We start from the raw sequence: 14,383 nt of genomic DNA on the forward strand, positions 1-14,383 counted from the left end.
TGGATTCATCTGCTGTGACTAAAGGAAAGAAAATTACCAAGGTAAGAACCTAATTTTCCCTTCCTTGTCATCAGAAGCAGATGAATCCATTACGAATGGGATGTATCAAAGCAGTCCCTAGATAGGGTGGGAACAAGCCACACCACGCACAAGCACTTGTCCTCCAAAAAGCACGTACCACATCCAGCCTGTAATGACGGACAAAAGAGAGCTTAGAAGCCCAAGTAGCTGCACTACATATCTCTTGAAGAGAGAGTGCTCCCATTTCAGCCCAAGAGGAAGAAATCGCTCTTGTGGAATGTGTCTTAATGGCGTCAGGCGGAGGCCGGCCAGATAGCAGATATGCAGAAAAAATGTCTTCCTTAAGCCAACGGGCTATAGTGGCTTTAGACGCTGGAGACCCTCTGCGAGGACCTGACAACAATACAAAAAGGTGATCAGAGGTCCTGAAAGCATTAGACATCTGCAGATACTGCAACAGAGCCCTGTGCATATCCAGAAGGTGCAACTGCCCAAAAGGTTCTGGAAACTCCTCCCTAGTAAAGGAGGGCAGATCAATAGGCTGGTTTAGGTGAAATGCTGAAACCACCTTAGGCAGGAAGGAAGGCACTGTACGTACTGTTACTCCGGACTCTGAGAGTTGCAGAAATGGGTCTTGACAGGACAGCGCCTGCAGCTCAGACACCCGTCTCGCCGAAGTAATGGCCACAAAAAAGACTGTCTTTAGAGTCACATCCTTCTCCGAAGCTCGCCTCAGCGGCTCGAAGGGCGAACACTGAAGAGCCTTTAACACTAGCCCCAGGTTCCAAGCCGGACAAGGGGCCCGCAGGGGAGGTCAGAGCCGAAACACCCCTCTAAGAAACCGTGCAATGTCCGGGTGCGCAGCCAGGGAGAGGCCAGCAACCTTCCCCCGAATACATGCCAAGGCTGCCACTTGAACACGCAGGGAATTATAGGCCAAGCCTTTTTGTATACCATCCTGCAAAAAGTCAAGAATCAGCGAGACAAAAGCCCGCATGGGTGTGATCGCTTTAGAAACACACCAAGTCTCATAGGCAACGGAAGTGGAACGCTTGCGGGCCTGCAAAAGAGTGGAGATGACCTTGTTAGAATAGCCCTTGTCTCTCAATTGCGCCCTCTCAATAGCCATGCCATAAGACCAAAGCGGCATGGATCCTCCATGGTCACCGGGCCCTGCGTCAACAGGTTCGGTACCAGAGGCAAAGGAAGGGGAGTCTCCACCAGCATCCGCCGGAGGTCCGCATACCACGGCCACCTGGGCCAATCCGGGGCAATGAGGATCACCACTCCTTGATGCAGCCGAATTCGCAGGAGGATTCGCCCTATTAAAGGCCAAGGAGGGAACACATACAGGAGGCCCGGGGGTCAGGGTTGAGCCAAGGCATCCAACCCCGCCGAGCGAGGATCTCTCCTCTCCGTCTGCTGAAGAAGGACGGGACTTTGGCATTTGTGCTTGAGGCCATAAGATCCGATATGGGCGTTCCTCATTTGGCACAGATCTGAAGGAACACTTCGTCTGCCAGTTCCCACTCCACAGGGTCGATTTGATACCTGCTTAGAAAATCGGCTTGCACGTTGCTCTGACCTGCTATGTGAGCTGCTGACAGAAGCTGCAGATGTAGCTCGGCCCAGTGGCATATCTGAGCGGCCTCTGCGGCCAGTGCTTGACACTGAGTGCTGCCTTGTCGATTTATGTAGGCCACTGCTGTTGTGTTGTCCGACAGAACTCTGACAGCCAGTCCCTCCAGAGTCTTGTGAAAGGCCAGAAGAGCCTGGAATATCGCTCTCTCAGTTCCAAGCGATTGATGGACCACCCCATTTCCTCAGGTGTCCACAGACCCTGGGCATAGCTTCCCTGGCAATGTGCTCCCCAGCCCTTCAGGCTGGCATCCGTTACCACCAGGCACCAATCGGGAAGCGCTAGCGGCATTCCTCACCACAGCATGCTGTCTGAGAGCCACCACTCCATACTGAGTCGGGCCACAGGGAGCCACGTCAGTCTGCATTGATAATCCTGGAACATAGGAGACCATCGTTGAACCAGGGCAATCTACAGAGGTCTCATGTGCGCTCTCGCCCATGGCACCACTTCCAAGGTGGCCGTCATCAAACCCAACAGCTGGACAAAGTCCCAAACTCGCGGGCGAGGCATCCTCAGGAGCAGATGGACCGGATTCTGAAGCTTGCACCGCCTTTGCTCGGGTAGAAAGACAAACCCGAGGCCATGTCGAACTGGACCCCCAAATATTCTAGAGATTGAGAGGGGGTCAGGTGACTTTTGGGTATATTGATGACCCAGCCCAGAGATTGCAGTACTGAGACCACTCTGGCTGTAACATGACGACTCTCTTCTGCAGAGTCCGCTCTGATGAGCCAGTTGTCGAGGTACAAGTGAACCTGGATACCCTCTCGCCTGAGAAACGCAGCTACTACCACCATTACCTTGGAAAAGGTTCGGGGAGCTGTGGCGAAGCGAAAAGGCAAGGCCCGAAACTGGAAATGTTTTCCCAACACAGCAAACCGGAGGAACCGTTGGTGCGAGGGCCATATAGGAATGTGCAAGTAAGCTTCTTTTAGGTCCAGAGACGTGAGGAATTCTCCTGGCTGTACCACCGCAATGACGGAGCACAGGGTTTCCATGTGAAAATGCCGCACTCTTAGTGACTTATTGACTTTCTTTAAGTCGAGAATGGGCCGAAAAGACCCACCTTTTTGCGGCACCACAAAATAAATGGAGTAACGACCGCAGCCATGTTCGGCGGGAGGCACGGGGATCACCGCTCCAAGGTGCAACAAGACTTGTAAGGTCTCCTCTACCGCCGCCCGTTTGAGGACAGTGCTGCATCGGGACTCCACAAACACGTCTCTCACCGGGGCACCGAATTCCAATCGGTAACCTTCGCTGATTAGGTCCAGGACCCACTGATCTGAGGTAATCTTGGTCCACTTCTCTAGAAAGAGGGAAAGGCGTCCTCCTACAGCTGTAAAGGAGGAGTGGACCGGCGTCACATCATTGTGGAGGACGGCCCTGAACTCCTGGCCTTGAGCCTGCCGCTGCAGAGCGTTTGTCCGAGCGAAAGGAGTTCCTCTGCTGAAAGCGGGCATGTTGAGTAAACCCAGCAGAGCACCCCGGGTGATACCTTCTAGCTTCACAGAAGCGAGGTCTGGAGGAGGAGGGAACCACTTGACCCTTGGAAGAAGGCCGCAGCCTATCCTCAGGTAACCGCTGGGGTTTAGCATCCCCTAGGTCTTTAACAATCTTCTCCAACTCCTCTCCAAATAACAGAAGGCCCCGAAAGGGCAACTTCACCAGCCTTTGCTTAGAGGCCATGTCAGCCGCCCAATGCCGTAACCACAGAAGGTGGCGGGCAGACACCGCCACAGACATCTGTTTAGCCAAAGCTCTGACCAGATCATACAGGGCATCAGCTAAAAATGACAAGGCCGACTCCATTCGCAGTGCAACCTCAGCGAGGGACTCCGCACCACCCACGGGCTGTTCCACTGCCTGCTGTAACCAAGAGAGGCAGGCTCGAGCAGCATAAGAACTGCAAACAGACGCCCTTAAGTCTAGGCCCGAAATCTCAAAGGACCGTTCCAGCCGCCGGTCCTGAATGTCCTTCAGGACGACCCCTCCCTCTACTGGGAGGGTGGTCTTTTTTGTCACCGCTGTGACTAAGGCATCCACTTTAGGCATCCCAAAACGGAGTAAAGATGCCCCATCGCCCTGGCAACTTTCAAGGGCCCCTCTGTGTCAGCCCATTGAGCAGAAATAAGCTCTTGGATGGAGTCATGCAAAGGAGAGGCACGAGCAGGCTTCTTAGTACTCACCATCCTCGGATTACCAGAGGAGGCCTCGCCTTGAACAGGGTCATCAATAGAGAGGACCTGTAAGGCATCAGAGATAAGTGCTGGCAGCTCATCGCGGTGGAAAATCTGAACCACAGTGGGATCATCCAGATCCCGTGGCAAACCGGCACCTTCCTCTGGCTCTTCAGACCACGAAGGCCTGCCAGATCCCTCAGAGTCCCCACAGCCCGACCACGGGGGTGGGGGGGGGGGGGGGGGGGGGGGGGGGGGGGGGGGCACTCTCCAATCGGGAATTTACCCGTCTATGCTTAGCGTGCATCCAACGCTCAGGGGCATCCATGTCTGACATCAGCTCCGGGCCATCATCAGTCGGAGGGGGACCAGGTAGCAACACAGTGTCGGACACCTGCGGCAGAGTTCTTTTCAGCATGAAGGCTTTATGTAAAATAAGCACAAACTCGGGGGAGAAAAACTCACCCTGACCTCCCGTCTCCGAATTAGGAGCCACGGGGAACAGAGCTCCTCTGGTAGCCTCGGCACAAGGCGCCCCTCTGCTCTCAGACTCCTCCGCAACCACGGGGGTCGAGCCATGCGGCGCTTCCAAGATGGTGCCCACTGCCAGCTCCATCAAGTGGGAAGAATCATCGCTCGCCATGCTCGTACTGGCTCTACCGTCTAAACAGCACGTTTTACAGAGCCCCGCTGCTGATCTGCGCTTGCCACAACGGGAACAGCGCTTAACTCCCTCAGCATCCATCGCCGAAAAACGGCGGAATAAAATTCAAAATGGCGGCTTCGCGCCCAAATCACCCCGATCAGAACGCCATCCGCAGGCCCTCCCCGGAGGAGCTGAGAACCGCTCTTACCTCCAAGGACCGAGTCCACGAGCTCCGGTCACGCTGCACAGTCAGGAAAAGCCTCAGAAATAGCAGCACCGAAAAGACTGGGGTTTTTTTTTTGTTTGTTTGTTTTTTAACGCTGTGAGGAAAGTTGGAGGCAAGCAGCTACAGAGGCACTCCGGAGGCAGAAGAGGGTGGGAAAGGCAGGGAAAGGGCGAATCTATATGCCTGCATCCACACAGGGGAGAGGGTAAGGCAGGGAAAGGGCGAACCTATGTGCCTTTAAAGTGGGCTGCACTTAGCCACAACACCCCTGCTACAACTGGCAAAAGCACATGAGCCACCCCAGGCAGAATCTTGAAGGAGCTAAACAAGCTGCGTCCAACCCTGCTGGGAGATAGAGAAATACTGAGAGGCAGATGGAGCTAGCCATCTTAGAGGCACTATGGTTTTCAGTGTTCTCTATCTCCCCCTGCTGGTAGGTAGATACAACCCATTCGTAATGGATTAATCTGCTGCTGATGACAAGGAAAATCCTGTTAATTCAGAATTTGTTATGGATTTAGACAGTCCAATCAAACCAAGATTATTTCTCCTTGAGCGGTTTCCTAATTCATCCACTTTCTTCTTCACCCAGTCAAGTTTCTCACGCACCTTAGGCAGCTCTCTATTTCTTGCAGTGAATCCTCCACTGCTCAGGCTCTTTAGTGAACAGAATGTAACTCCATCAACATCATATTGCACTGCTGTTCCACACCATCCAATGTGTATATAATTTGCTGGAGCTGATTACAGACAGCATGCTCCACTGCTGCTCGCACCTCTGCTGAGATCTCCGCCACCCATTCAGATCCAGTCATTGGTGAAGGAGGCACAGATCTCTCTGCCATCTTTGGATCTCCCATCCGACTTTTATCTTTCTCCTTTCCTGCAGCTTTAAATGTGATCTCGGCTTACCTCCTTCAAAAATATTGAGAAGGAGAGATGGGAAGTACGAAATCTTCAAAGTTAAAGATGGTGAGTACAAAATCACTGATAAAATTGCTGATTAAGTTAGGGTAGGCTGGGAGCAGAGCGATTAGCTTCCTCTCCGCTTCATGGCACCACATGACCTCTGCCATGGAATTATTTAAATGTCTCTATTATATCTCCCCTCCTGCCTTTCTTCTAAAAAAGATCTTTTAAATCCACCCTCATATGCTTTATGACAAAAACCATTGCCGATTTTAATAACCACCCCCTGGACCAACTCCATCCTGTTTATATCAGAATTGTAAACCGTATTCCAAATGAGGTCTCAGAGACTTATACAAGGGCATTATCATCATTTTCCTGTTGGCTATTCCTCTTCCTATGTATCCAAACATCCTTGCCATTGCCTTTTCTACCTGTTTGGCCACCTTTAGATCATCAGATAGATAAGAACATAAGTGCTGTCATGCTGGGACAGACCGAAGGTCAATCAAACCCAGCACCCTGTTTCCAACAGTGGTCAATCCAAGTTACAAGTACCTGGCAAGTTCTCAAAACAGTACAATACATTTTATGTTGCTTATCCTAGAAACAAGCAGTGGATTTTCCCCAACTCCATCTTAATAATGGCTTATGAACTTTTCTTTTAGGAAGTTATCCAAACCATTTTTAAACCCTGCTAAGCTAACCGCTTTTACTAGTCTCTGGCAACAAATTCCAGAGTTTAATTACACATTGAGTGAAGAAATATTTTCTCCAATTTGTTTAAAATTTACTACTTTGTAGTTTCATTGTGCTCCCCCAGTAAAACGGCAATTATCCGTACTATCATCTGCAGGGGGTGGTCCGGATAATCATAAATCCAGATAATTAGAAAAAAGTTTGGAATATTAAAATTGCTCACCAGGGGGGAGGAGTCAAGATGGCGCCGAGAGTAGCGAAATCGTCGGAGGATATTAGCTGCTTTCCTCTTTTTCCTCTAAAGATGCCGCATACTTAAAAGAAAGCGGACTGTGAGAACCTTACCCTTTCAGGCTCGCACGTCCTCTCCGGCACAGCGAACACTCAACAGTTTCGCTACTCGGCGCCCACCCGTTGAGACTGGAGGAGGAGCTCCGCTAGACGCAGGGGCAGGGAGCCTGGCATCGCTGGAGGGTGAGACTTCTCTGTCTCCTCCAGATACTGGCAACCCACTCTGTCCTGCCAGAATTCGGGAGGGGAGAGCTGAGCCATGCAATCCGGAAGACTGAGAAGTTATGGCCAGCGGAGGGGGCCCCCCCTCGGAGCTGAAGACGGCAGTAGAAAGTAGTTCAATGCGGGCAAGTTTGTCTGACTCGCCCAGAGTGGTAACGCTGGACACTCTTAGGCAGGCTATGGAGAAAATGCAAGCCCTGATAATTAACTCCACACAAGAAACAAAAACACCTTGCAATTACCATGGACCAACTTTCTAAATCCATGGAAAAGCTGAAACAAGAATTAAAAGATCAGGAAACGAGCTCTCAATAAGAAACTGTTAAAATAAAAGAAAATGTTTCAGCAGTAATTAAAAATAATATAAATATGCGTCAAAGGATTGAACAAATTGAGAATTATAATAGAAGACTGAATATGCGAATTCTTAATTTTCCAAAGACGATAGGAATTTCACCATTTGATATGTTCAAAAAATTTTTTGTTGAAAATTTAAAGTTTTCCTCTCAAAATAATCCTCCCATAAATAAGATTTTCTTTTTACCTGCTAAGAAAAATCAAGATGGGACTCCTGTTGACTTAGATCAAGAAAAAGCTGAGGAACTGAAAGATATTTCACTGATTTTGGAGGATTCATTGACTGAGGTAACAAATAGAGCTACTCTTCTAATTTCTTTTGTATTTGAGCAAGACTTTAACGCAGTATTAAAGTTATACTTTAAAAATATCCAGCAAAAGTTTTGTGGACAGAAATTATGGATTTTCCCGGATGTAACAAAGATAACCCAGGAGAGAAGGAAACAGTTTCTGGAAATGAGAGAGGGAACGAGGTCGTTGGCTGCAACATTTTTACTAGCTTATCAATGCAAGTGTATTGTAAAATATGTGTTTTTTGTACCAAATCAATTAAGAGCGTTCATAAATCTGAAAAAGATTGTTAAGACGAGTATAATTATAAATAGAGATGGTGGATGTTAGGGCTTCAGCCTTTCTTAGATATTTCTTATTTAAGATTCCCTGAATCATTGTAATATATCTTCCCCCCCCCCCCCTTTACATTGTGGTCTAAGGTAGACATGGAGGCATATTTTCAAAGCACTTTGGGAGGCTAAGTTCCATAGGTTTCTATGTAACTTTGGGAGGCTAAGTGCTTTGAAAATGAGCCTGATGGTGAGTTAATTATGTTTTCTTTTGATTTTCTTCTATATGAAGTACATCTGTACTATATATCTCACATATGCCTAATGTTTCTTGTAACAAGATTAATACTTGTGAAGTAAAAAAATTGCATAAATAAATAATAAAAAATTTAAAAATTGCTCACCAGAAGGATATGGCACCTCCTGAGCTGGATAGAAAGAAGGCCCCACAAAGCTCCACTGAGTAACACAAGCCTCATATTGATAAACGTTCACCTATATATGACCACGCATGGCACGCAGGCACTCGCGACACAGTGGAGCTTCGCGGGGGCTTCTTTCTATCCACCTTGACAGTTCCGCATCTTTCGGATGAGTAATTTTAATTTTTCAACTATCTGTGGGAAATAGAGACTGGGAGAAGATGCCGCTCTGGATAATTGGACATCCGGATGATTGGCGTTCAGATAATCAGCGTTCTACTGTATTTTTGGAAAGTAGAAACAAGCAATTCCCATTTACCCATTCCACTCATTATTTTATAGACCTCTATCATATCTCCCCTCAACCGTCTTTTCTCCAAGCTGAAGAGCCCTAGCTGCTTTAGCCGTTCCTCATAGGGAAGTCATCCCATCCCCTTTATCATTTTTGCTGCCCTTCTCTGTACCTTTTCTAATTCCACTATATCTTTTTTGAGATGTGGTGACATAAATTGCACACAGTATTCATGGTGTGGTCGCACCATGGAGCGTTACAAAGGCATTATGTCTTAATTTTTGTTTTCCATTCCTTTCCCAATAATACCTAACATTCTAACAATCACCCCAGGCCCCACTCTCCTGCACAGAAGTACATCACCCTCTATACTGCACCTCTCCCTTAGGGTTTTGCAGGCCAAATGCATGAACCTACATTTTTTAGCATTAAATCTTAGCTGCCAAATTCTAGACCATTCTTCAAGCTTTGCTATATCCCTCCTTATGTTATCCATACCTTCTTAAATATCTACCCTACTAAAAATGTTGGTATCATTTGAAAAAAATACACAGCAAACCTTACTAGACCACCCTTCAGTGATATAATTTACAAAAATGTTAAAAAAAAAGAATCAGACCACTGGCAACACCTTTAACTTCAGAGTGGGCACCATTTACTATCTTTTGGCAACTTCCACTCAATCTGTTTCTAACACAGTCAGTCACTTTGGTACTCGGTTTATTTATGTCACCTATGAGGAACAGTAACAAAAGCTTTGAAGAAATGTAAGACACCACCATCTAGCGCTCTCCACCGATCTAACTCTCTGGTCACCAACTCAAATAAATTAATCAGATTTGTCTTAGATGATGTACCTCTAATAAAACCATGTTGCCTCGATCCTGCACTCTGAGAAAATGCATAGTTCTCCATTAATTTACCCACCACAGAGGTCAGACTAACCAGCCTTTAGCTCCCAATCTCCTCCGTCCACTATTCCGAGGAGAGACCACATCTGCCGTTCTCCAGGCCTCCAGGACCACTCCTGACTCTAAAAAGACATTGAAGGTCAGACAGCAGAGCTATCAGAACTTTCCCAAGTTCCCTCTGTACTCTTGGATGCATCCCATGTGGCTCCACAGCTTTATCTAATTTTAGTTTAGCTAGCTTATTACAGTTTTGAAATTTGTTCAAAAATCTACCTTACTGCCACTCCTATATATATGTTTGTTTTCTGCAGTCCTGCTCCCAGCCCTTCATCTGTGAACAGAGAACAGAAATATTTAAGCAATTCCGCACTATCCTCATCAGCTTTTGCATATTTTTCCCCTTCATCCTCAAGTCTGACTATGTCACTTTCACACTTCCTCCTATCTCCCAATTGTACTAAGCTGAAGTATGTGGCCATTAGTGCATGAGCCCTTACAGACTCCAATTTAGTAGGTGGAAAAGACTCATGCGCTAATTGGTTGGCATGCAGCAATGTATCTGCACTAATCGATTAGTGCTGGGCACACTTACTCTCCGCCCCCCACCCAACTATGCCCCTGGCATTAGTGCATTTTGACACGTGGGAAGCACATGGTAATGCTTACCCCCCCTTAAAAAAAGGACCTCTGCAGTGCTTTTTTCCCCCCATCTATTTGCAGCTCTACTTTCCTGACTATTTTTGCAGCACGTTTTAGCTTCTCCAAACACTGTTATTTGTTTTCCTCTTTGTGCAATTTCTTGTACTTTATGACTGCTAACCTCTTTTTCCTGGAAGGTCCCTAGCCACAAAATGAAAAATATTCTGAGATAAAATAGGGTCTACAATATAAATGGGAAGTAGTTTGAGCAGACTGAAGAATCCCTCCATTCCTGATCTGTCATCATACTCTATGTTTTTACATAGCCTTACTGAAGGCTGTTGAGCCCCTACGTCTTGCCCCATCCTTGGCCACCTTTAAATCTAGACTGAAAGCCCACCTCTTTAACATTGCTTTTGACTCGTAACCACTTGTAACCACTCGCCTCCACCTACCCTCCTCTCCTCCTTCCTGTACACATTAATTGATTTGATTTGCTTACTTTATTTTTTGTCTATTAGATTGTAAGCTCTTTGAGCAGGGACTGTCTTTCTTCTATGTTTGTGCAGCGCTGCGTACGCCTTGTAGCGCTATAGAAATGCTAAATAGTAGTAGTAGTAGTAGTACTAGATTCGATATATTCTCATCCAAGATATCACCATTAAAGCAGAGGGGATACAATGTGTTAATCCATAAATACATTTAAAACTGAAGTCCTAAACAATGTAAAATATTTCTGCACAGTTATGATGCTACTGCCCGGGAGACAACTGCACTTCATCCACGCCTCCCTGAATTGCCCTAGAGCGAAGGGACTTGAAAAGAAGAATGTGGAAAGCCTGTCTGTGGCGTACGGACAATAAATAAACTGAAATGCTTTGTGTGTGTGTGTGTTTTTTTTAATTCTCACTCACCATCTTGGCGTTTTCGGTCGTCGATGAAAAGCCACAGCTCAGGCCACCACTACTGTCTCCAACCCAACATCCTCCACCGTCCGCTACCACAAATCCTCAACACAGGCAGCGACTCGGTTCCCTCGGCAACCAGCTGCTACCGGAAGTGACCGGTTCGCAACAAAATCCGCGTCGCGCGCTTCTTTGCAGTGCGTCACTTCCTATCTTCGTGGTGAACCGGTTTTATAGCATACTGGATTTTGTTGATCTCTGTTGGAAAGAGTAGGATCTTAAAAAAAAAAAAAAGTTCAGAAAGGTAGACCCGACGAATTGTTGATTCGAAGCTTCGCTGGGAGAAAAAGCTGCAAGAAACAGTTTCCCTAGCAATGCAACATATCCTATCCTTCCCTTATGAAGCTAGCAAGACCCAACACTGGTATAGACAAGGAGGTTCAATAGACAGGAGATAAACCAAATGACGTCAAAAAAACGCTGAAACCAATTAGGATGGTCTGAGTTTTCCCTTTCCCACGCAGCCGTCATCCCCCGGTATACTCAAAGCAAGCAAACCTATGAGCTGTTGCATGTACGTTGTCCTTTATTGGCAGCATTTTTATTTAATCTCACTTATATTTTCAAATATGTCATCTTGTGCAGCATACGGACGTACACAGAGGAAGCATAAAAACGGGATAACTTTTCATAGGTAGAGTAGTAATCTGTTATAAATCTTAATCAGTGGTGAGTTGGAGGGGCTAGTTACAGGGACACCCTGTTATATTCGTGCAGAGATTTTTTTTCTCCTGGTAATGGGCCACTAAAACAGACATCATATTATGAGAATCAGGTGGTCAACATTCAGAGTTTCTGTTTATTTATTTTGTTGCATTTGTATCTCACGTGTGTTGCCCGATAGGAGGTTTTCTTGCTCAATTGGGCGGCTTTCCGTGACTGGTTGCGGGGAATTGGGCGGCTTTTTCGTGGCCGTGGTGCGTGCTTGGGCGCTTTTCCCGGGGGCTTCTATTGGTCCAATTTGGTCCAATAGAAGCCCTGCGGAGGCGGGGCTAATGACGTTGTTAAATTGTACAGCGCTGCGTAACCCTAGTAGCGCTCTAGAAATGTTAAGTAGTAGTAGTTTGAGGTGAGATTAATCACATAGGAGGCGGGGTTAGTGGTGTCGGAGGCGGGGTTAATGATGTCGGAGGCGGGTTTGACTTTGTGCGGGTTTGGGCGGGGAAATTTTTTCAATCTGGCAACACTAGCAGGCTCAATGTAACTTGCATTGTACTGTGATGGCAATCGCCATATCCGGTAGAGAAATAGAGAATGGTGATTGCGTTAAAGTTCATAAATAGTCTAGGAGGAATAATTAAGTATTGGCTAGTTCTGGTATGAGTTTCGTTGTGTTGCAGGGTTCAGGTGTTTAGGTTGGATCGTTGTGGTATGCCTTTTTGAACAAGTTGGTTTTTAGTGATTTCCGAAAGATTGTTAAGTCATGCATTGCTTTCATAGCGTTTGGTAGTGCAGAGTTGTGTGCTAGGAGAAGCTGGATGCATATGTTGATCAATGTTTATATTGTTTATATTTTATATTGTTTCCTTTGCAGCTTGGGTAGTGGAGATTTAGGTATGTGCGTGCTGACTTTTTTGTGTTACTGGTTGGTAAGTCTATAAGGTCTACCATGTAGATCGGGACCTCGCCAACATTCATATCCCACCCACATTTAACATGTATTAGGTTGAAACCTGGGAGCATTTGAAACCTTTTTCTTTTTTTTTTTTACCTGTGCCTAGATGGTTTGTGGGAACTTGCTCCTGTTTTGAGGAATGCAGTGGTATATTATAAAAATGCACTTAATATTGTTTATTATTATTATTTACTACTGGTTGATGAACAGCAGAAGTTAACCAAGTTAACTTCATGCTTTGTAATATAATTTTTAATAGCATTTTTCTCAGTCATTACCCAAATGAAATTATAATGTTAATTATATGACTGTGGCTGCCTCTTATGGTAGCTTTTGTTAATTAAAGCTGTGTTAGAAAAATATTTGCAGGTGTGATTTTATTATGCAGGCAAACAATACACCGCCAAAATACAAAATAGCAAGCAGCACAGTATTGGTCACCAAGTTTATACAAAGTTGATTATTTTCAGTGGAAAATAAATCTGTTGGCTGCCTGCTATATGACTATTCCATCACTTTAATTATTTCTACCAAGTATTACATATTTAGGGCATATGCCTTAAACATAGATTGTTTACATTTGTTTATCTAGATCTTACATGCACATGGTATTGCTTATTAACCCGAAGGCAAAACCAAAGTGTAGTTAAACAATTTGGTATAAACTATGTTGTTTATGACTTGTTATGAAATGCGAGTCCTACTGATCTGTACATGTGTTGTGTTATTTTGGCGGTAAGTGGAATTATAGGGAGGGAGGGGAGTAAGGGCGGGGAAGAGTTCTTGGGGTAAAAGTAAAAGTTTTTATGTGCGATGTTGGATGGTTTACTGTTTTTTCTTGTTCTGTATGAAGCTTATCAACCAACATGTTTTGCTTTTTATAAAGATGATTAAAACATAAAAAATGAGTTTTGGATGTTACTGAATTCTATTATTCTGTCTCACTGTATTTCCAGTTTTGGCACAGTATAAGCAATCACAAGAACAAAATATAAGAAAACCAATGGGCTGCATTAGGGGCTTATAGCCCATTTAGTTATGTTTTCCATCTGTTTGACAGAAAATATTTTTATTATTTTGACTTATAAACCAGTTGCCCCTGAAACATGCTCAAACAACAGAATAATCCATTTGTGTATCTAAAAGGTAAAGTTCTAGAAAACAGATGTGATTCTGTGTGTCCCAATGAAAGGAGAATTTAATTCTACTTCCTTTTAATTTCAATATATTCCATCATCTTTATAACACCATGCTTCCCAAGGCAGATTACACCAACATTTAAGATGAACCCATCAGGAAACAGGATATCCTCACTGAAATTTGGCCATCTGTATTGTATACAGTGTATTTATTTATTTATTTATTAGTGTAGCAAAATGAGCACAAAATAGAGTTTAAAATTGTTGTTTCTACCAGCTATAATAATTTTAAAGCTGTTTTAGTGATATTCAATTGTTATTTCCTGATATTTATATCTGCATATGGGAAGCCAAATAAATTTAAAAAACTGTGCAATACATAAAATTAAAAAAAACAACTTTTGTCCTCCACCTTTTAAGGCATTTCCTATCCAATTGAAACAAGCTTTAGACTTGTTATAGATGGACCAACAATAAAAAAAATGACAATGTGGATGCAGCAGCTCATAGGTTTGCTTGCTTTGTTTTGAGTAAACGGGAATAACGGCTACACTGGGAAGGGGAAACTCAGACTGTCCTAATCGGCTTCCTTGCTTACAATGGACTAGATAGGCTCACTTCCACTCCTGTTTATTAAACCACCT

General features: G+C 45.1%; 1 protein-coding gene across 1 annotated transcript in view; it reads right to left on the reverse strand.

The window, feature by feature from the left end:
- TTC26 (tetratricopeptide repeat domain 26) overlaps nt 1-11,868 on the reverse strand; it is a 391,044-nt gene extending 379,176 nt beyond the window's left edge. The window contains exon 1 of the mRNA XM_030207127.1: nt 11,814-11,868. The gene's annotated coding sequence lies outside the window, so the exon portion shown is untranslated. The remainder of the gene's footprint in view (nt 1-11,813) is intronic.
- Between the last annotated feature and the right edge of the window lie 2,515 nt (nt 11,869-14,383).

Source organism: Microcaecilia unicolor, chromosome 1, assembly GCF_901765095.1.
Source record: "Microcaecilia unicolor chromosome 1, aMicUni1.1, whole genome shotgun sequence".
Classification (NCBI taxonomy): Eukaryota; Metazoa; Chordata; class Amphibia; order Gymnophiona; family Siphonopidae; genus Microcaecilia; species Microcaecilia unicolor.